The sequence below is a fragment of the Arachis stenosperma genome, chromosome 3 (assembly GCF_014773155.1).
Source record: "Arachis stenosperma cultivar V10309 chromosome 3, arast.V10309.gnm1.PFL2, whole genome shotgun sequence".
NCBI lineage: Eukaryota > Viridiplantae > Streptophyta > Magnoliopsida > Fabales > Fabaceae > Arachis > Arachis stenosperma.
Window position 1 is genome coordinate 126,661,465 of NC_080379.1, and position 21,269 is coordinate 126,682,733.

The following is a 21,269-nucleotide window of genomic DNA, read 5'->3' on the forward strand; positions in this document are numbered from 1 at the left end:
TGGCTGGCGTTTAAACGCCAGTCTGTCTTCTTCACTGGGCATTTTTGAATGCCCAGCTTTTTCTGTGTGATTCCTCTGCAGTATGTTCTGAATCTTCAATTCTCTGTATTATTGACTTGAAAAGACACAAATTAAGAATATTTTTGGATTTTTAATAATAAGGAATAATTAAAATGCAACTAAAATCAAATAACAATGCATGCAAGACACCAAACTTAGCAGTTTGTATATATGGGAAACAACAAATCACTCAAGTCAATAGAATTCAAAGATTAAAACAAGAAAATCATCAAGAACAACTTGAAGATTAATGAAGACACATGCATGAATGCAGTAAGAACAGAAACATGCAATTGACACTAAACTTAAGATGAGACTCTAGACTCAAACAAGAAATATTTTTGGATTTTATGCTTTTGTAATTTTTTTTTGGTTATTTTTCGAAAATTAGGTGAAAAGGAAAATAAAGGTATCAAAATTCTTACTGAGAATTCCAGGAATCATGCAATGTTTGTCTAAAGCTTTAGTCTAAAGGAATTAGACATAGCTAGCTAAGCTTCAGCAAGACATTGCATTCAAGAGCTAAATTGATGATGATCAATCAGCTTTGGTGATAATAAGAACATCACCTTGAAACACTAGAATTCATTCTTAAAGAACTCTGAAAAAAAAAATACCTAATCTAAGCAACAAGATGAACCGTCAGTTGTCTATACACAGAACAATCCCCGGCAACGGCGCCAAAAACTTGGTGCGCGAAATTGTGATCACTACAACTTCGCACAACTAACCAGCAAGTGCACTGGGTCGTCCAAGTAATACCTTACGTGAGTAAGGGTCGATCCCACGGAGATTGTTGGTATGAAGCAAGCTATGGTCACCTTGTAAATCTCAGTCAGGCAGACTCAAATGGGTATAGTGATAAACGAATAAAGCATAAAGATAAAGATAGAGATACTTATGTATATCATTGGTGAGAGCTTCAGATAAGCGAATGAAGATGCCTTCCCTTCCGTCTCTCTGCTTTCCTACTGTCTTCATCCAATCCTTCTTACTCCTTTCCATGGCAAGCTCATGTAGGGTTTCACCGTTGTCAATGGCTACCTCCCATCCTCTCATTGAAAGCGATTGCATATGCCCTGTCACGGTCATAGCGGAATTCATCTGTCGGTTCTCAATCAGGCCGGAATAGAATCCAGTGATTCTTTTGCGTCTGTCACTAACGCCCCGCCCTCAGGAGTTTGAAGCACGTCACAGTCATTCAATCATTGAATCCTACTCAGAATACCACAGACAAGGTTTAGACCTTCCGGATTCTCTTGAATGCCGCCATCAGTTCTCGCCTATACCACGAAGACTCCGATTAAAGAATCCAAGAGATATTCACTAAGCCTCATATGCTTGTAGAACAAGAATGGTTGTCAGTCACCTTGTTCATGAGTGAGAATGATGATGAGTGTCACAGATCATCACATTCATCAAGTTGAAAAACAAGTGATATCTTGGACAAAGAACAAGCGGAATTGAATAGAAGAACAATAGTAATTGCATTAATACTCGAGGTACAGCAGAGCTCCACATCTTAATCTATGGTGTGTAGAAACTCCACCGTTAAAAATACATAAGAACAAGGTCTAGGCATGGCCGAATGGCCAGCCTCCCAAAGAGGGTTCAATCATCAAAACATGATCAAAAGATGAAAATACAATAGTAAAAGGTCCTATATATAGAAAACTAGTAGCCTAGGGTGTACAGAGATGAGTAAATGACATAAAAATCCACTTCCGGGCCCACTTGGTGTGTGCTTGGGCTGAGCAATGAAGCATTTTCGTGTAGAGACTCTTCTTGGAGTTAAACGCCAGCTTTTATGCCAGTTTGGGCGTTTAACTCCCATTTAGGTGCCAGTTCCGGCGTTTAACGCTGGAATTTCTGTAGGTGACTTTGAGCGCCGGTTTGGGCCATCAAATCTTGGGCAAAGTATGGACTATCATATATTGCTGGAAAGCCCAGGATGTCTACTTTCCAACGCCGTTGAGAACGCGCCAATTGGGCTTCTGTAGCTCCAGAAAATTCACTTCGAATGCAGGGAGGTCAGAATCCAACAGCATCTGCAGTCCTTTTCAGTCTCTGAATCAGATTTTTGCTCAGATCCCTCAATTTCAGCCAGAAAATACCTAAAATCACAGAAAAACACACAAACTCATAGTAAAGTCCAGAAAAGTGAATTTTAACTAAAAACTAATAAAAATATACTAAGAACTCAACTAAAACTACTAAAAACATACTAAAAACAATGCCAAAAAGCGTACAAATTATCTGCTCATCAAAGGTTCACTGCTTAGGTACAGATGCTAATTTCTGGAAACTGTATCAATGAGCTCTTGAGCTTCTTCATTGCCTTTCTCATGTGTATAGATCCACCATATGAGTGGTCTAGAGAAATCTGAGCTTTTTCTGTAAACCCATAATAAAAGATGTCTAACTGCACCCACTCTGAAAACATTTCAGAGGGGGCATTTTCTTAGCATCTCTCTGTATCTCTCCCAAGCATCATAAAGGGATTCATTATCTCCTTGTTTGAAGCCTTGGATGCTCAGCCTTAGTTGTGTCATCCGTTTTGGAGGGAAATAGTGATTCAGTGAAAAAGGTCCAAATGCTCTTGTCACAGCACAACTAATCATCTGTCAATTCTCGATCATGTCAGAATAGAATCCATTGATTCTTTTGCGTTTGTCATCACGCACAACAATCGTGAGTTTGAAGCTCGTCACAGCCATTCAATCCCTAAATCCTACTCGGAATACCACAGACAAGGTTTAGACTTTCCAGATTCTCCAGAATGGCCGCCAATAATTCTAGCTTATACCACAAAGATTCTGATTAAGGAATCCAAGTGATACTTGCTCGGTCTAAGGTAGAACGAAAGTGGTTATCTATCACATGTTCATCAGGATGGATGATGATGAGTGTCACGGATAATCACATTCATCATGTTGAAGTGCAACGAATATCTTAGAACAAGAATAAGCTGAATTGAATAGAAAATAGTAGTAATTGCATTAAAACTCGAGGTACAGCAGAGCTCCACACCCTTAATCTATGGTGTGTAGAAACTCCACCGTTGAAAATACATAAGTGATGGTCCAGGCATGGCCGAATGGCCAGCCCCCACAAACGTGATTGATAAACCATTATTTTATGGTTTATCTTGTGCTTAATTGAGTGGTTTTTATCAACTCTTTACTCACGTATTCATACAATTCGCATGTTTTACATTTTCCTTCCTGATTTTGTGCTATGATTGAAAACATGCTTCTTTGATCTTATATTTGCTTATTATTAATTCTCTCTTATTACCATTAGATGCCTTGATATGTGTATTCAGTGTTTTCAGATATTATAGGGCAGGAATGGCTTGGAGGATGGAAAGGAAGCATGCAAAAGTGGAAGGAATACAAGAAGTTGAAGAAGTTGTTAAGCTGTCCAGCCTGAGCTCTTCGCACTCAAACGGCTATAACTTTAGCTACAAAGGTCCAAACGACGCGGTTCCAGTTGCGTTGGAAAGCTAATATTCGGGGCTTCGATGATATATAATAATCCATAGATGCCCTGACGCTAGGCGATGCGAACGCATGATTCACACGGACGCGTCGCATCTGCGAACTTCAACCCGCGCGGCCGCGTGGACGACACCTCTGCGTCACTTGGCCGTGACTTGTACGGACCAAAAAGCGCTGGAAGTGACTTCTGGACTGTTTCTGACCCGGTTTTCGGCCCAGAGAACACAGATTAGAGGCTATAAAGTGGGGAATGCATCCATTCATGATGATGCTTTTCATAATTCACTTTTCATGTTTTAGATGTAGTTTTTAGAGAGGGACGTTCTCTCCTCTCTCTTAGGATTTAGGTAGCATTTTTAGAAATTAGGATTTACGATTTCTCTTAGTCTTAGCAGTGACTCTCGATCCCAGGTTCAATGTTCTTTTACTTTATATTTATCTCTTACTCTCAGATACTTTAATGCTTGCTTGTATTAGTTATGTTGCCTATTTGGCTTATGCCACATTCATGATGATTTTCTCATTTAATTTTATTTGAGGTATTTCAGTTTAATATTGCCTTCTTTTATTTATGCCATTGATTATTCCCAATCTGAAGACATTTTCATTCCAGTAGAATTAATTTACTTTTCCCTTTTTGGTCTTGGTTTAGAAATCAGTAACTCAGGAGTTATCTTAGCTTAACATAATTGATAACTGTTATCTTTGCTAATTGAATTGAATTTCAATAATCCCAACCTTTTCTTAGGAAATAAATAGGATTCGAAGGTCAAATTAATTAGTCCCTTGACTTTCCTTTGCTTTAGCAAAGGTCAACTTAGTGGAATTAAGATTCAACTTTCATTATTATTGATAAGAATAACTAAGTCTGGACTTCCAATTTCTCATACCTTGCCGAAAGTTTGCTTTACAGTATTTATTTATTTTAATTGCTATTTAAATTAATTGCCATATTCATTCCTCATTCTCAAAACCCCAATTTACAATCTCCATAACCAATAATAAGAACATAATTTCCTGCAATTCCTTGAGAAGACGACCCGAGGTTTAAATACTTCGGTTATCAATTTATTTAGGGGTTTGTTACTTGTGAAAACCAAATCGTTTGCACGAAGGGATTTCTGTTGGTCTAGAATCTATACTTACAACGCGATTTTATAAAATTCTTTACTAGCAAAAATCCTAACGTCAAAATGGCGCCGTTGCCGGGGAATTGCAAACGTGTGCCTTATTATTGGTTATTGTAAATATTTTTCAAAATACATATATATATATTTTCTTTTACTTGTTTATTTGTTTCTCCTTTTTTCCCTTTTATTTCTGATAACTACTATGAATTCTCACCCCTCTCGCTTTGAGTTTGGTTCTAACTTTGTTGAAGGAAATAGAAACCACAACAGGAATATGCATCAAGGTCAGACCAGTCAAGGATGGATGGAGCCAAGAGGATCTAATCAATCATTTAGGCAATAACACCCTCCAAGATATCATGGACAACGACCATTCTACAATGCACACCCAGCTGAAAGATTTGGTGGACCGCCTTGTAGCTACCAACAAGCCCCACCCTGTGCTCAGAAATCATCCTCTCGACATAACTTCAAACCACCACACTCACAAGCTTCTTTTCACCATTCACTACCACATGATCCTGATCCACCCCAACACCAATCCAATTACTCCCAAGAACCACCACTCCCCCATACACCATGCCCATATCCATCAAAGCCAGAATCACAGGTTCGCCTCGAAGAATCAATAAACCAATTTAATGCAACCCTTCATCAACTGGAGCAAGCAATAAATCAATTATCTTCCAGACGTTTGGACACTCAACAGAATCCCATGGCTTCATGTGGAGAATCTAATGAAGAATGTGTTGAGGAAAAGACACGAGAAGCTCCAATGGACAGCATAAAGCCTAACTTCGTACTGGGACAAGTAGAGGATGCTGTCATTATAGAAGAGGAAGAGTTGGTTGAAGATTTAGGAGATGTTGAACCTCCATGGGAACACAGAATCATGGAAGACTCCGTCGAGGATGCTACAATTGACGCTGAGGAGGATTTTGCACCGCCTCCAATGCAAATATCTTATGAAGAACTGGACGGAATAACCCAGGACGCAGGTTTCCTTGATGATAATGATCACGAGTCCTGTTCTCTTAGTGACGAACTTGCATCCGCAAGTGATTTCTTTGAGACAGAAGAATCTTCCCCGAGTGAACATGAAGATGATGTTGAGATAGATTTTTCTCAACCTCCAATATATGACTTGAGCGATGATGAGGGAGAATTTGAAGACTCTGATCAAGACATGGTTGACATGGAAGAAATTTGCAAAGAAGTGGAGGAATTCACTGAAGACCATAAGGGAGTAGATCTTGCAGAACCACTGGAAACACTGATCCCAAGGCCATTACCACCCAATACAGACTTCAAGTGGGTAAAATCCTTGACTCTTATCTTTATTTTTCCACTTGAATACGGTTTGCTTGAAACAGATGGCCAGCTTAGAGCTCTCCGCGGCTTCAAGAGTAAAAGGGAAATGACTCGCACTCAGAGATGGTATGCAAGATTCAATGAAGTTTCACACTTCAATTTGAGGTGCAAGGACTGGTGTCAAGCTCAATTGAAAGGATCTCGGAAGCTGTTTGGTCACTGTAGTGGGAATTCAGATCACTCATCACCCGGCTGGAAAAATGCAAATCAAGACAAAAACGGGTGTAAAAGTGGAATTTGGGACCCCGGAATTCACTCTAGAAATCAACACTCTTGGGGCCTTGTCATTTGCTTTAGCTTACTTGAAGGCTTTCTGCGCCTTGTTTGGGACCCCGGAGGCTACTTGGTGGACGAAATTGTGATCACATCAATGTAGTACTCTTTGTTATTGTATGGAATCATTATTATGGCTCTTGGCTATGTGTGGACACAACTCCGTTCAACTTAACCAGCAAGTGTACTGAGTCATCCAAGTAATACCTTACGTGAGTAAGGGTCGATCCCACAGAGATTGTTGGTATGAAGCAAGCTATGGTCACCTTGTAAATCTCAGTTAGGCAGATTAAATGGTTATGGGTTTCAAAAATTAATAATAAATAGAAAATAAAAAGGGATAGAAATACTTCTGAAAATCAATAGTGGGAATTTCAGATAGGCGTGTGGAGATGCTAGAATCCTTTCGAATCTCTACTTTCTTATTGCTTTCATCCAATCCTTCTCACTCCTTTCCATGGCAAGCTGTATGTAGGGCATCACCATCATCAATGGCTACTTTTAATCCTCTCGGGAAAATGGTCCTATGCACTGCCACTGCACGGCTAATCGTCTGGAGGCATCACCCTTGTTGATAGCTACATCCCATTCTCTTGGTGAAAATGGTCCAAATGCTCTGTCACAGCACGGCTAATCATCTGTCGGTTCTCAATCAGGTTGGAGTAGAATCCCTTGATTCTTTTGCGTTTGTCATCACGCCCAGCCTTCAGGAGTTTGAAGCTCGTCACAGTCATTTAATACCAGAATCATACTCGGAATACCACAGACAAGGTTAGACTTTCCGGATTTCCGGGATCCTACTCGGAATACCACAGACAAGGTTAGACTTTCTGGATCCCCATGAATGCCGCCATCTATCTAGCTTATACCACGAAGATTCTGTTGTGGAATCTAAGAGATATGCGCCCGGCCTAAAGTAGAACTGAAGTGGTTGTCAGTCACGTGCGTTCATAGGTGAGAATGATGATGAGTGTCACGGATCATCACATTCATCAAGTTGAAGTACAATGTATATCTTAGAATAAGAATAAAAGAGAATTGAATAGAAAATAATAGTGATTGTATTGAAACTTGAGGTACAGCAGAGCTCCACACCCTTAATCTATGGTGTGCAGAAACTCCACCGTTGAAAATACATAAGTGAAAGGTTCAGGCATGGCCGAATGGCCAGCCCCCTGAATGATCAAAAGACCGAATGATCAAAGACTAAACAGTAAAAAGATTAAACTCTCAAAAGATGTCTAATACAATAGTAAATTATCCTATTTATACTAGACTAGCTACTAGGGTTTACATGAGTAAGTAATTGATGCATAAATCCACTTCCGGGGCCCACTTGCTGTATGCCTGGGCTGAGCTTGATCTATCCACGAGTTGAGGCTTCTCTTGGAGTTGAACTCCAAGTTATAACGTGTTTTGGGCGTTCAACTCCGGATCATGACGTGTTTCTGGCGTTTAACTCCAGACAGCAGCATGTACTTGGCGTTCAACGCCAATTTACGTCGTCAATTTCCGAATAAAGTATGAACTATTATATATTGCTGGAAAGCTCTGGATGTCTACTTTCGAACGCCGTTGAGAGCGCGCCATTTAACGTTCTATAGCTCCAGAAAACATTTTGAGTGCAGGGAGGTCAGATTCCAACAGCATCAGCAGTCCTTTTGTCAGCCTTTTTCAGAGTTTTGCTCAAGTCCCTCAATTTCAGCCAGAAATTACCTGAAATTATAGAAAAACACACAAACTCATAGTAAAGTTCAGAAATGTGAATTTAACATAAAAACTAATGAAAACATCCCTAAAAGTAGCTTGAACTTACTAAAAACTACCTAAAAACAATGCCAAAAAGCGTATAAATTATCCGCTCATCACTACTGGAACTCCAAACTTTGGTGGAGATTTCTGGATGAGTTCAAGCACAAGCCGCCATAACAGGAAGCTCCTCAAATGTCCAACTTAAGGACTTAAACTAAAAGTGCTAGGTGGGAGACAACCCACCATGGTATGATCATTCCTTTTTCATTTTTATTCAGTTTTATTTGTTTTCAAGTTTTATTTTATTCTTCATTGAACCTGGAATCATACATAGCATTCACATTAAGCATTGTATTTTGCATTTTGCATAAAAAAAAGCACGCACGCGACGCGGCAGCGTCGCTTACGCGTCCGCGTCACATGTGCATTTTGAAGAAGAGAAATCGAACAGAGAGTCACGCAAGAGCGTGGCTGGAGGCATGCCCGTGGCATAAATCGTCCCACGCAGCCGCATCGCTGACGCGTCCGCGTCACATGGCAATAATGGCCTTCCACGCGACCGCGTGACTCACGCGGCCGCGTGCCCTGATTTTCGACGTAAAAAGGGTGCACAACGAATTATTGTGCGAGAGTGGTGCTGGATTGGTGCTGAATGCACAATTCTACCCACGCGGACGCATGGCTCACGCGTCCGCATCATTCCCTTCTAAAGCCCACTCACGCGATCGCATGCCTTACGCGATCGCGTCACCCAAAATTTGGCAAAATAAGATTTTGAACAGAGAGTTTTGCGAGCGCGAGGCTGCCCTCGCGCTAGTAGTATAAAATGTGTCACGCGACTGCGTCGATTCACTTAAAGCACAAGTCACGCGACCGCGTGCCCCACGCGTCCGCATCGCTTGCGCCGCACAGCTTTTCCTAATTTTCCAATTATCTTATGTTTTCTTCCCCAATCCTAATCTTTCCCTCCTTCCTTTCTTACTTACTTATTTCCCTTCTCATTCTTCTTATCTTTCATTTTATTTATTTGCATATTTCATTCATTGCATTTTAATTAAGTGCATATTTTTTCTTTTCTTTTCTAAATTTATTATTTTTCCTTTGGTGTTGATTTTCTTATTTAACTGTTGCATCTTTTCTGGTATAATTTTTAGTGACTTGTTTTACAATGTTGGGTGATGCTATTTTTCTGTCAATATCAATCTTTTATGATACATGTATTCCTTTTGCATTGACATGAACTTACATTATCTATCACTACCCACTCTCTTCCCCATTGTTGTACATTTTGTACCACTGGCATGCCATGGCTTCTATTGTTTTCTCACGTACATGTTGAAGCTTCCATGTAAATGAGACCCTTATCAATTGGCATTAACCCACCCATACTTTATTTATTTTCTTATCTTTATTCCTGGGTTACTGGTGGCGCGAAATTGTGATCACTACAACTTCGCACAACTAACCAGCAAGTGCACTGGGTCGTCCAAGTAATAAACCTTACGCGAGTAAGGGTCGATCCCACGGAGATTGTTGGTATGAAGCAAGCTATGGTCACCTTGTAAATCTTAGTCAGGCAGACTCAAATGGGTATAGATGATGAATAAAACATAAAGATAAAGATAGAGATACTTATGTATATCATTGGTGAGAGCTTCAGATAAGCGTATGAAGATGCTTTCCCTTCCGTCTCTCTGCTTTCCTACTGTCTTCATCCAATCCTTCTTACTCCTTTCCATGGCAAGCTTATGCAAGGGTTTCACCGTTGTCAGTGGCTACCTCCCATCCTCTCAGTGAAAATGTTCCTATGCTCTGTCACAGCATATGGCTAATCAGCTGTCGGTTCTCGGTCAGGCCGGAATAGAATCCAGTGATTCTTTTGCGTCTGTCACTAACGCCCCGCCTGCTAGGAGTTTGAAGCACGTCACAGTCATTCAATCATTGAATCCTACTCAGAATACCACAGACAAGGTTAGACCTTCCGGATTCTCTTGAATGCCGCCATCAGTTCTCGCCTATACCACGAAGACTCTGATCTCACGGAATGGCTGGCTCGTTTGTCAGGCGAGCACTCGGTTGTCAGGTGATCAACCATGCATCGTGTATCAGGAATCCAAGAGATAAACACTAGAGCCTTGTTGCTTGTAGAACAGAGTGGTTGTCAGTCACTTTGTTCATAAGTGAGAATGATGATGAGTGTCACGGATCATCACATTCATCAAGTTGAAGAACAAGTGATATCTTGGACAAAGAACAAGCGGAATTGAATAGAAGAACAATAGTAATTGCATTAATACTCGAGGTACAGCAGAGCTCCACACCTTAATCTATGGTGTGTAGAAACTCCACCGTTGAAAATACATAAGAACAAGGTCTAGGCATGGCCGTGAGGCCAGCCTCCCAGTGATCTAAGAACTAGATGTCCAAAGATGATCTAGAGATCTAAAGTGATCAAAAGATCCTAAGATTGAAAGATGAAAATACAGTAGTAAAAGGTCCTACTTATAGGAAACTAGTAGCCTAAGGTGTACAAAGATGAGTAAATGACATAAAAATCTACTTCCGGGCTCACTTGGTGTGTGCTTGGGCTGAGCAATGAAGCATTTTCGTGTAGAGACTCTTCTTGGAGTTAAACGCCAGCTTTTATGCCAGTTTGGGCGTTTAACTCCCATTTTGGTGCCAGTTCCGGCGTTTAACGCTGGAAATTCTGTGGGTGACTTTGAACGCCGGTTTGGGCCATCAAATCTTGGGCAAAGTATGGACTATCATATATTGCTGGAAAGCCCAGGATGTCTACTTTCCAACGCCGTTGAGAGCGCGCCAATTGGATTTCTGTAGCTCCAGAAAATCCACTTCGAGTGCAGGGAGGTCAGAATCCAATAGCATCTGCAGTCCTTTTTAGTCTCTGAATCAGATTTTTGCTCAGATCCCTCAATTTCAGCCAGAAAATACCTGAAATCACAGAAAAACACACAAACTCATAGTAAAGTCCAGAAAAGTGAATTTTAACTAAAAACTAATAGAAATATACTAAAAACTCAACTAAAACTACTAAAAACATACTAAAAACAATGCCAAAAAGCGTACAAATTATCCGCTCATCACAACACCAAACTTAAATTATTGCTTGTCCTCAAGCAACTGAAGATCAAATAAGATAAAAAGAAGAGAATATGCAATGAACTCCAAAAACATCTATGAAGATCAGTATTAATTAGATGAGCGGGGCTTTTAGCTTTTTGCCTCTGAACAGTTTTGGCATCTCACTCTATCCTTTGGAACTCAGGATGATTGGCTTCTTTAGGAACTCAGAATCCAGATAGTGTTATTGATTCTCCTAGTTAAGTATGATGATTCTTGAACACAGCTACTTATTGAGTCTTGGCTGTGGCCCAAAGCACTCTGTCTTCCAGTATTACCACCGGATACATACATGCCACAGACACATAATTGGGTGAACCTTTTCAGATTGTGACTCAGCTTTGCTAAAGTCCCCAATTAGAGGTGTCTAGGGTTCTTAAGCACACTCTTATTGCCTTGGATCACAACTTTATTTCTTTCTTTTTCTTTCTTTTTCTCTTTCTTTTTCGTTTTTTTTTTTTCGTTTTTCTCTTTTTTTTTTGTATTCACTGCTTTTTCTTGCTTCAAGAATCATTTTTATGATTTTTCAGATCCTCAGTAACATGTCTCCTTTTTCATCATTCTTTCAAGAGCCAACATTCATGAACCACAAATTCAAAAGACATATGCACTGTTCAAGCATACATTCAGAGAACAAAAGTGTTGCCACCACATCAATATAATTAAACTGTTATAAAATTCAAAATTCATGCAATTCTTATCTTTTTCAATTAAGAACATTGTTTATTCAAGAAAGGTTATGGATTCATAGGACATTCATAACTTTAAGGCATAGACACTAAGACACTAATGATCATAAGATACAAACATGGACAAACATAAAGCACAAAAATTTGAAAAACAGAAAATTAAAGAACAAGGAGATTAAAGAACGGGTCCACCTTAGTGATGGCGGCTTGTTCTTCCTCTTGAAGGTCTTATGGAGTGCTTGAGCTCCTCAATGTCTCTTCCTTGTCTTTGTTGCTCCTCTCTCATGATTCTTTGATCTTCTCTAATTTTATGGAGGAGAATGGAGTGTTCTTGGTGCTCCACCCTTAGTTGTCCCATGTTGGAACTCAATTCTCCTAGGGAGGTGTTTAGTTGCTCCCAATAGTCTTGTGGAGGAAAGTGCATCCCTTGAGGTATCTCAGGGATCTCATGATGAGAGGGGTCTCTTGTTTGCTCCATCCTTTTCTTAGTGATGGGCTTGTCCTCATCAATGGGGATGTCTCCCTCTATGTCAACTCCAACTGAATAACAGAGGTGACAAATGAGGTGAGGAAAGGCTAACCTTGCTAAGGTAGAGGACTTGTCCGCCACCTTGTAGAGTTCTTGGGCTATGACCTCATGAACTTCCACTTCTTCTCCAATCATGATGCTATGGATCATGATGGCCCGGTCTAGAGTAACTTCGGACCGGTTGCTAGTGGGAATGATTGAGCGTTGGATAAACTCCAACCATCCTCTAGCCACGGGTTTGAGGTCATGCCTTCTCAATTGAACCGGCTTCCCTCTTGAATCTCTCTTCCATTGTGCGCCCTCTTCACATATGACTGTGAGGACTTGGTCCAACCTTTGATCAAAGTTGACCCTTCTAGTGTAAGGATGCTCATCTCCTTGCATCATGGGCAAGTTGAATGCTAACCTTACATTTTCCGGACTAAAATCCAAGTATTTCCCCCGAACCATAGTAAGCCAATTCTTTGGATCCGGGTTCACACTTTGATCATGGTTCTTGGTGATCCATGCATTGGCATAGAACTCTTGAACCATCAAGATTCCAACTTGTTGAATGGGGTTGGTAAGAACTTCCCAACCTCTTCTTCGGATCTCATGTCGGATCTCCGGATATTCACTCTTTTTGAGTGAAAAAGGGACCTCGGGGATCACCTTCTTCAAGGCCACAACTTCATAGAAGTGGTCTTGATGCACCCTTGAGATGAATCTATCCATCTCCCATGACTCGGAGGTGGAAGCTTTTGCCTTCCCTTTCCTCTTTCTAGAGATTTCTCCGGTCTTAGATGCCATAAATGGTTATAGAAAAACGAAAAAGCAACGCTTTTACCACACCAAACTTAAAAGGTTTGCTCGTCCTCGAGCAAAAGAAGAAAGAAGAGAGTAGAAGAAGAAGAAATGAGGAAGAAGGGAGTGGCTTTGTGTTCGGCCAAGGAGGGGGAGAAGTGGTGTTTAGGTTGTGTGAAAATGAAGGGGTGAAGAAGGGTTAATATAGGAGAGGGGGGCACATGGTTCGGTCATGTATGGGTGGGTTTGGGAGGGAAAGTGGTTTGAATTTGAATGGTGAGGTAGGTGGGGTTTTATGAAGGATGGATGGGAGTGCTGAGGAGAAAGATGGGATTTGATAGGTGAATGGTTTTTGGGGAAGAGGAGTTGAGGTGATTGATGAATGGGTGAAGAAGAGAGAGAGAGTGGTGGGGTTGGTGGGGATCCTGTGGGGTCCACAGATCCTGTGGTGTCAAGGAAAAGTCATCCCTGCACCAAATGGCATTCAAAATCACGTTTTGAGCAATTTCTGGCGTTAAACGCCGGGCTGGTGCCCATTCCTGGCGTTTAACGCCAGGTTCTTGCCCTTTTCTGGCGTTTAACGCCAGTCCGGTGCCCCTTTCTGGCGTTAAACGCCCAGAATGGTGCCAGACTGGGCGTTAAACGCCCAACTGCTAGCCTCACTGGCGTTTAAACGCCAGTGGGTTCTTCCTCCAGGGTGTGCTGTTTTTCTTCCTGTTTTTCATTCTGTTTTTGTTTTTTCAATTGATTTTGTGTCTTCTTATGATCATCAACCTACAAAATAACAAAAAATAACAAAAGAAAATAGATAAAACATAACATTGGGTTGCCTCCCAACAAGCGCTTCTTTAATGTCAGTAGCTTGACAGAGGGCTCTCATGGAGCCTCACAGATACTCAGAGCAATGTTGGAACCTCCCAACACCAAACTTAGAGTTTGAATGTGGGGGTTCAACACCAAACTTAGAGTTTGGTTGTGGCCTCCCAACACCAAACTTAGAGTTTGACTGTGGGGGCTCTGTTTGACTCTGATTTGAGAGAAGCTCTTCATGCTTCTTCTCCATGGTGACAGAGGGATATCCTTGAGCCTTAAACACAAAGGATTCTTCATTCACTTGAATGATCAGTTCACCTCCATCAACATCAATCACAGCCTTTGCTGTGGCTAGAAAGGGTCTGCCAAGGATGATGAATTCATCCATGCACTTCCCAGTCTCTAGGACTATGAAATCAGTAGGGATGTAATGGTCCTCAATCTTCACCAGAACATCCTCTACAAGTCCATGAGCTTGTTTTCTTGAGTTGTCTGCCATCTCTAGTGAGATTCTTGCAGCTTGCACCTCAAGGATCCCTAGCTTCTCCATTACAGAGAGAGGCATGAGGTTTACACTTGATCCTAAGTCACACAGGGCCTTCTTGAAGGTCATGGTGCCTATGGTACAAGGTATGGAAAACTTCCCAGGATCTTGTCTCTTTTGAGGTAATCTCTGCCTAGACAAGTCATCCAGTTCTTTGGTGAGCAAATGGGGTTCATCCTCCCAAGTCTCATTTCCAAATAACTTGCATTTAGCTTCATGATTGCTCCAAGGTATTTAGCAACTTGCTCTTCAGTGACATACTCATCCTCTTCAGAGGAAGAATACTCATCAGAGCTCATGAAAGGCAGAAGTAAGTCCAATGGAATCTCTATGGTCTCATTTTGAGCCTCAGATTCCCATGGTTCCTCATTAGGGAACTCATTGGAGGTCAGTGCACGCCCATTGAGGTGTTCTTCAGTGGCGTTCACTTCCTCTCCTTCCTCTCCAAATTCGGCCATGTTGATGACCTTGCACTCTCCTTTTGGATTTTCTTCTGTATTGCTTGGAAGAGTACTTGGAGGGAGTTCAGTAATTTTCTTACTCAGCTGTCCCACTTGTGCCTCCAAATTTCTAATGGAGGACCTTGTTTCAGTCATGAAACTTTGAGTGGTTTTGATTAGATCAGAGACCATGGTTGCTAAGTCAGAGGTGTTCTGCTTAGAATTCTCTGTCTGTTGCTGAGAAGATGATGGAAAAGGCTTGCCATTGCTAAACCTGTTTCTTCCACCATTATTATTGTTGAAACCTTGTTGAGGTCTCTCTTGATTCTTCCATGAGAAATTTGGGTGATTTCTCCATGAAGAATTATAGGTGTTTCCATAGGGTTCTCCCATGTAATTCACCTCTTCCATTGAAGGGTTCTCAGGATCATAGGCTTCTTCTTCAGATGAAGCATCCTTAGTACTGCTTGGTGCATTTTGCATTCCAGACAGACTTTGAGAAATCAAATTGACTTGTTGAGTCAATATCTTGTTCTGAGCCAAAATGACATTTAGAGTATCAATCTCAAGAACTCCTTTCTTCTGATTTGTCCCATTGTTCACAGGATTCCTTTCAGAAGTGTACATGAATTGGTTATTTGCAACCATTTCAATTAGCTCTTGAGCCTCTGTAGGCGTCTTCTTCAGATGAAGAGATCCTCCAGCAGAGCTATCCAAAGACATCTTGGATAGTTCAGAGAGACTATCATAGAAAATACCTATGATGCTCCATTCAGAAAGCATGTCAGATGGACATTTTCTGATCAATTGTTTGTATCTTTCCCAAGCTTCATAGAGGGATTCTCCATCCTTCTGTCTGAAGGTTTGGACTTCCACTCTAAGCTTACTCAATTTTTGAGGTGGAAAGAACTTTGCCAAGAAGGCATTGACTAGCTTTTCCCATGAGTCCAGGCTTTCTTTAGGTTATGAGTCCAACCATGTCCTAGCTCTGTCTCTTACAGCAAAAGGGAATAGCATAAGTCTGTAGACCTCAGGGTCAACCCCATTAGTCTTGACAGTGTCACAGATTTGCAAGAATTCAGCTAAGAACTGATGAGGATCTTCCAATGGAAGTCCATGGAACTTGCAATTCTGTTGCATTAGAGAAACTAATTGAGGCTTAAGCTCAAAGTTGTTTGCTCCAATGGCAGGGATAGAGATGCTTCTCCCATAGAAGTCGGGAGTAGGTGCAGTAAAGTCACCCAGCACCTTCCTTGCATTATTGTTGTTTTCGGCTGCCATGTCTTCTTCTTCTTTGAAGATTTTTGTTAGGTCCTCTACAGAGAGTTGTGCCTTAGCTTCTCTTAGCTTTCGCTTCAAGGTCCTTTCAAGTTCAGGGTCAGCTTCAACAAGAATGCCTTTGTCTTTGTTCCTGCTCATATGAAAGAGAAGAGAACAAAAAAATATGGAATCCTCTATGTCACAGTATAGAGATTCCTTGAGGTGTCAGAGGAAAAGAAAAATAGAAGGAAGAAGGAGAAGAATTCGAACTTAATTAGATAGAGTTCGAATTGTGCATTGAGAAGGAGTGGTACTCCATAAATAGAAGGATGTGGGAAGAGAGGAAGAAATTTTCGAAAATCAAGTGAAATATTTTGAAAACATTTTAAAAAAATTTAATTAATTTTTCGAAAATCAAGAGTGAGAAAGAGATCAAGTAATTTTTGAAAAAGATTTTTGAAATTAGAAATCAAAAAGATATGATTTGAAAACAATTTTAAAAAGATTTGATTTTAAAAATTAATGACTTGCCTAACAAGAAAAGATATGATTTAAACATTAAACCTTTCTCAATAGAAAAGGCAACATACTTAAAATGTTCAATCAAATCATTAATTGTTAGTAAGTATCTTTGAAAAAGGATAGAAATTGATTTTGAAAACATTTGATTGAAAAGATATGATTTGAAAAAGATTTGATTTGGAAAAACTTTGAAAACTTGAAAAAAAATTGATTTTGGAAACAAAATCCTCCCCTTTGTGCCATCTTGGCGTTAAACGCCCAGAATGGTATCCATTCTGGCGTTTAACGCCCAAAATGCTACCTTTTTGGGCGTTAAACGCCCAACCAGGTACCCTGGCTGGCGTTTAAACGCCAGTCTGTCATTCTTCACTGGGCGTTTTGAACGCCCAGCTTTTTCTGTGTAATTCCTCTGTTGCATGTTCTGAATCTTCAGTTCCCTGTACTATTGACTTGAAAATAGAACCAAGATCAAATAAACAATGCATGCAAGACACCAAACTTAAGATTAGACACTAGACTCAAACAAGAAACATAAAATATTTTTGGTTTTTTATGATTTTTATTATTTTTTTGTGCTTTTTCGAAAATCATATGAAAATAGAAAATAAAGGTTTCAGAATTCTTAATTTGGATTCCAGGAATCATTGCAATGTTAGTCTAAGACTCCGGTCTAGGAATTAGACATGGCTTCACAGCCAGCCAAGCTTTCAAAGAAAGCTTCGGTCCAAAACACTAGACATGGCCAATGGCCAGCCAAGCCTTAGCAGATCATTGCTCCAATGGCAAGATTGATGGAAATCAACAAGCTATTGTGATGATCAGTTGAAACCTCGGTCCAATAAGATTAGACATGGCTTCTCAGCCAGCCAGATTTCAGCAGATCATTATGAAACTCTAGAATTCATTCTTAAGAACTCTGAAGAAAAATACCTAATCTAAGCAACAAGATGAACCGTCAGTTGTCCATACACAAGAACAATCCCCGGCAACGGCGCCAAAAACTTGGTGCTGTTGCCGGATTTTGGCACTGATGTCACCGGACCAAAAGCTTGCTCAAAACTCGAACAATCCCCGGCAACGGCGCCAAAAACTTGGTGGCGCGAAATTGTGATCACTACAACTTCGCACAACTAACCAGCAAGTGCACTGGGTCGTCCAAGTAATAAACCTTACGCGAGTAAGGGTCAATCCCACGGAGATTGTTGGTATGAAGCAAGCTATGGTCACCTTGTAAATCTTAGTCAGGCAGACTCAAATGGGTATAGATGATGAATAAAACATAAAGATAAAGATAGAGATACTTATGTATATCATTGGTGAGAGCTTCAGATAAGCGTATGAAGATGCTTTCCCTTCCGTCTCTCTGCTTTCCTACTGTCTTCATCCAATCCTTCTTACTCCTTTCCATGGCAAGCTTATGCAAGGGTTTCACCGTTGTCAGTGGCTACCTCCCATCCTCTCAGTGAAAATGTTCCTATGCTCTGTCACAGCATATGGCTAATCAGCTGTCGGTTCTCGGTCAGGCCGGAATAGAATCCAGTGATTCTTTTGCGTCTGTCACTAACGCCCCGCCTGCTAGGAGTTTGAAGCACGTCACAGTCATTCAATCATTGAATCCTACTTAGAATACCACAGACAAGGTTAGACCTTCCGGATTCTCTTGAATGCCGCCATCAGTTCTCGCCTATACCACGAAGACTCTGATCTCACGGAATGGCTGGCTCGTTTGTCAGGCGAGCACTCGGTTGTCAGGCGATCAACCATGCATCGTGTATCAGGAATCCAAGAGATAAACACTAGAGCCTTGTTGCTTGTAGAACAGAGTGGTTGTCAGTCACTTTGTTCATAAGTGAGAATGATGATGAGTGTCACGGATCATCACATTCATCAAGTTGAAGAACAAGTGATATCTTGGACAAAAAACAAGCGGAATTGAGTAGAAGAACAATAGTGATTGCATTAATACTCGAGGTACAGCAGAGCTCCACACCTTAATCTATGGTGTGTAGAAACTCCACCGTTGAAAATACATAAGAACAAGGTCTAGGCATGGCCGTGAGGCCAGCCTCCCAGTGATCTAAGAACTAGATGTCCAAAGATGATCTAGAGATCTAAAGTGATCAAAAGATCCTAAGATTGAAAGATGAAAATACAGTAGTAAAAGGTCCTACTTATAGGAAACTAGTAGCCTAAGGTGTACAAAGATGAGTAAATGACATAAAAATCCACTTTCGGGCCCACTTGGTGTGTGCTTGGGCTGAGCAATGAAGCATTTTCGTGTAGAGACTCTTCTTGGAGTTAAACGCCAGCTTTTATGCCAGTTTGGGCGTTTAACTCCCATTTTGGTGCCAGTTCCGGCGTTTAACGCTGGAAATTCTGTGGGTGACTTTGAACGCCGGTTTGGGCCATCAAATCTTGGGCAAAGTATGGACTATCATATATTGCTGGAAAGCCCAGGATGTCTACTTTCCAACGCCGTTGAGAGCGCGCCAATTGGGTTTCTGTAGCTCCAGAAAATCCACTTCGAGTGCAGAGAGGTCAGAATCCAACAGCATCTGTAGTCCTTTTCAGTCTCTGAATCAGATTTTTGCTCAGATCCCTCAATTTCTGCCAGAAAATACCTGAAATCACAGAAAAACACACAAACTCATAGTAAAGTCCAGAAAAGTGAATTTTAACTAAAAACTAATAGAAATATACTAAAAACTCAACTAAAACTACTAAAAACATACTAAAAACAATGCCAAAAAGCGTACAAATTATCCGCTCATCAGTTACTTTTCTTCCCTTTTTCTTTCAGGATGGCCACCCGGAAGGGAACTGGAAGATGTTTACATCGGGAGATAGACAAGTCAATCTGTACAATCTATAGCAAAAGGCATCAGTTGGAGCAGCCCGTCCACTTGTATATCTTAGCATGCACCGAGGACGGTGCAATCTTTAAGTGTGGGGAGGTCGATACCGATCTCCATGGGTTAGCTATTTTCTTCTTTTCAACACCATTGTTTTATTTTCTTTGTTTGTTCATTATTGCATTTGCATATTTAATTGCATGTTTGTTTGATTTTATGCATTTAGCTACAGCTTGGTTAAAATAATAAGTTTCTTTTTAAGATCCTATTTTTGAAAATTTCACTAATTTAACTTGAGAATTTTTTGTGTTAAATTTGTTTGAAGTTGTATTTGGAACATGGTTTTTGAGCCAAAGAACACACAACCTGTGAGATTTGAGCTTAATTGTATGGTTACATTATTTAACCCTAAAATTTTATTCTTGTGTGTTTTTCTTCTCTATGATTGCAATCTTTATTTTGTTCCATTCTATATGTCCAATATTTAGTGTATTTACATGTTTGCATATGATTGAGGGCATTATTTGATTTTAGCTCACTTATCCCAAATAAGCCTACCCTTTACATCACACTTGTTAGCCACCTTGAGCCTTTTAATCCCCTTCTGTTCTATAACCATATCACTAGCCTTAAGCACAAAAATAAAAGTAAAAATCACAAATTGAATCTTTGGTTAGCTTAAGATAGAGATTATGTATCAACTAAGTGTGGGGAAACTGTGAGAACATGGATTAATAAAGGGAATGTATCATGTTGCTAATTTTGAAGATTGAGAAATTTGGGAACCTACTCATGTAAAACAGAAATTAAAAAAAATTCCATATGCATTGATGTGTTATTTTAGTTTTTATGTCTTTATAAAAAAAAGAAAAGAAGAAAAAAAAGAAAAGAAAAAAATAAATAAATATAATATAAATAAATAAATAAGGGGACAAAATTACCCCAATGTTAAGTTAATAAAAGATCAATGCATATGTGACACACATCAAAAGAAAAGTTGACACATGAGTGTGTGATATAAAAGTGGGAATTATGGGTAGCTAGGCATGATTTTAGAAATTATATAGCATATATGTAAGTTAGGTGACAGCTCAGGTTACTCAAAGATTCAATTTATAGCTCACTTAGCCATACATATATCATCACCCTTGCCTTGGCCCCATTACAACCTTGAAAATACCTCATGATGTATGCATGGGTATACTAAATATTTGTTAATTGATTAGATGAAGAACAAAGTTTTAGAAAGCATGACTAGAGAAGAGTAGAGTGATTACCCTATACACTAGAGAGATTTGAGCGCATATACACTACCAGTGAGGGTTCAGTGCTTAATTCTATGTTCCCTGCTTTCATGAGTTATCTTCTTACAAGTTTACTTGTCTTTATTTTATATGATTTGAATTAGTGAAATCTGATTTATGTTTGTCTTGGAGAACTTATTTATTTTTAACCAAGTAGGTAGAAACATTTTTGCATGTAGTTGCATTCATATAGATAGGTTGCATTTCATACATCCTACCATTCCTCTTCATCTTTATAGTTTCTCTTGAGCTTAGCATGAGGACATGCTATTGTTTAAGTGTGGGGAGGTTGATAAACCACTATTT

At 40.1% G+C, this 21,269-nt stretch overlaps 1 non-coding gene across 1 annotated transcript; it reads left to right on the forward strand.

The window, feature by feature from the left end:
* Positions 1-15,806: 15,806 nt before the first annotated feature.
* On the forward strand, positions 15,807-15,910 carry LOC130971250 (small nucleolar RNA R71). Its single transcript, XR_009082480.1, has one exon. It is a non-coding gene; the product is annotated as a small nucleolar RNA R71 (small nucleolar RNA).
* The last annotated feature ends 5,359 nt before the right edge of the window (positions 15,911-21,269 follow it).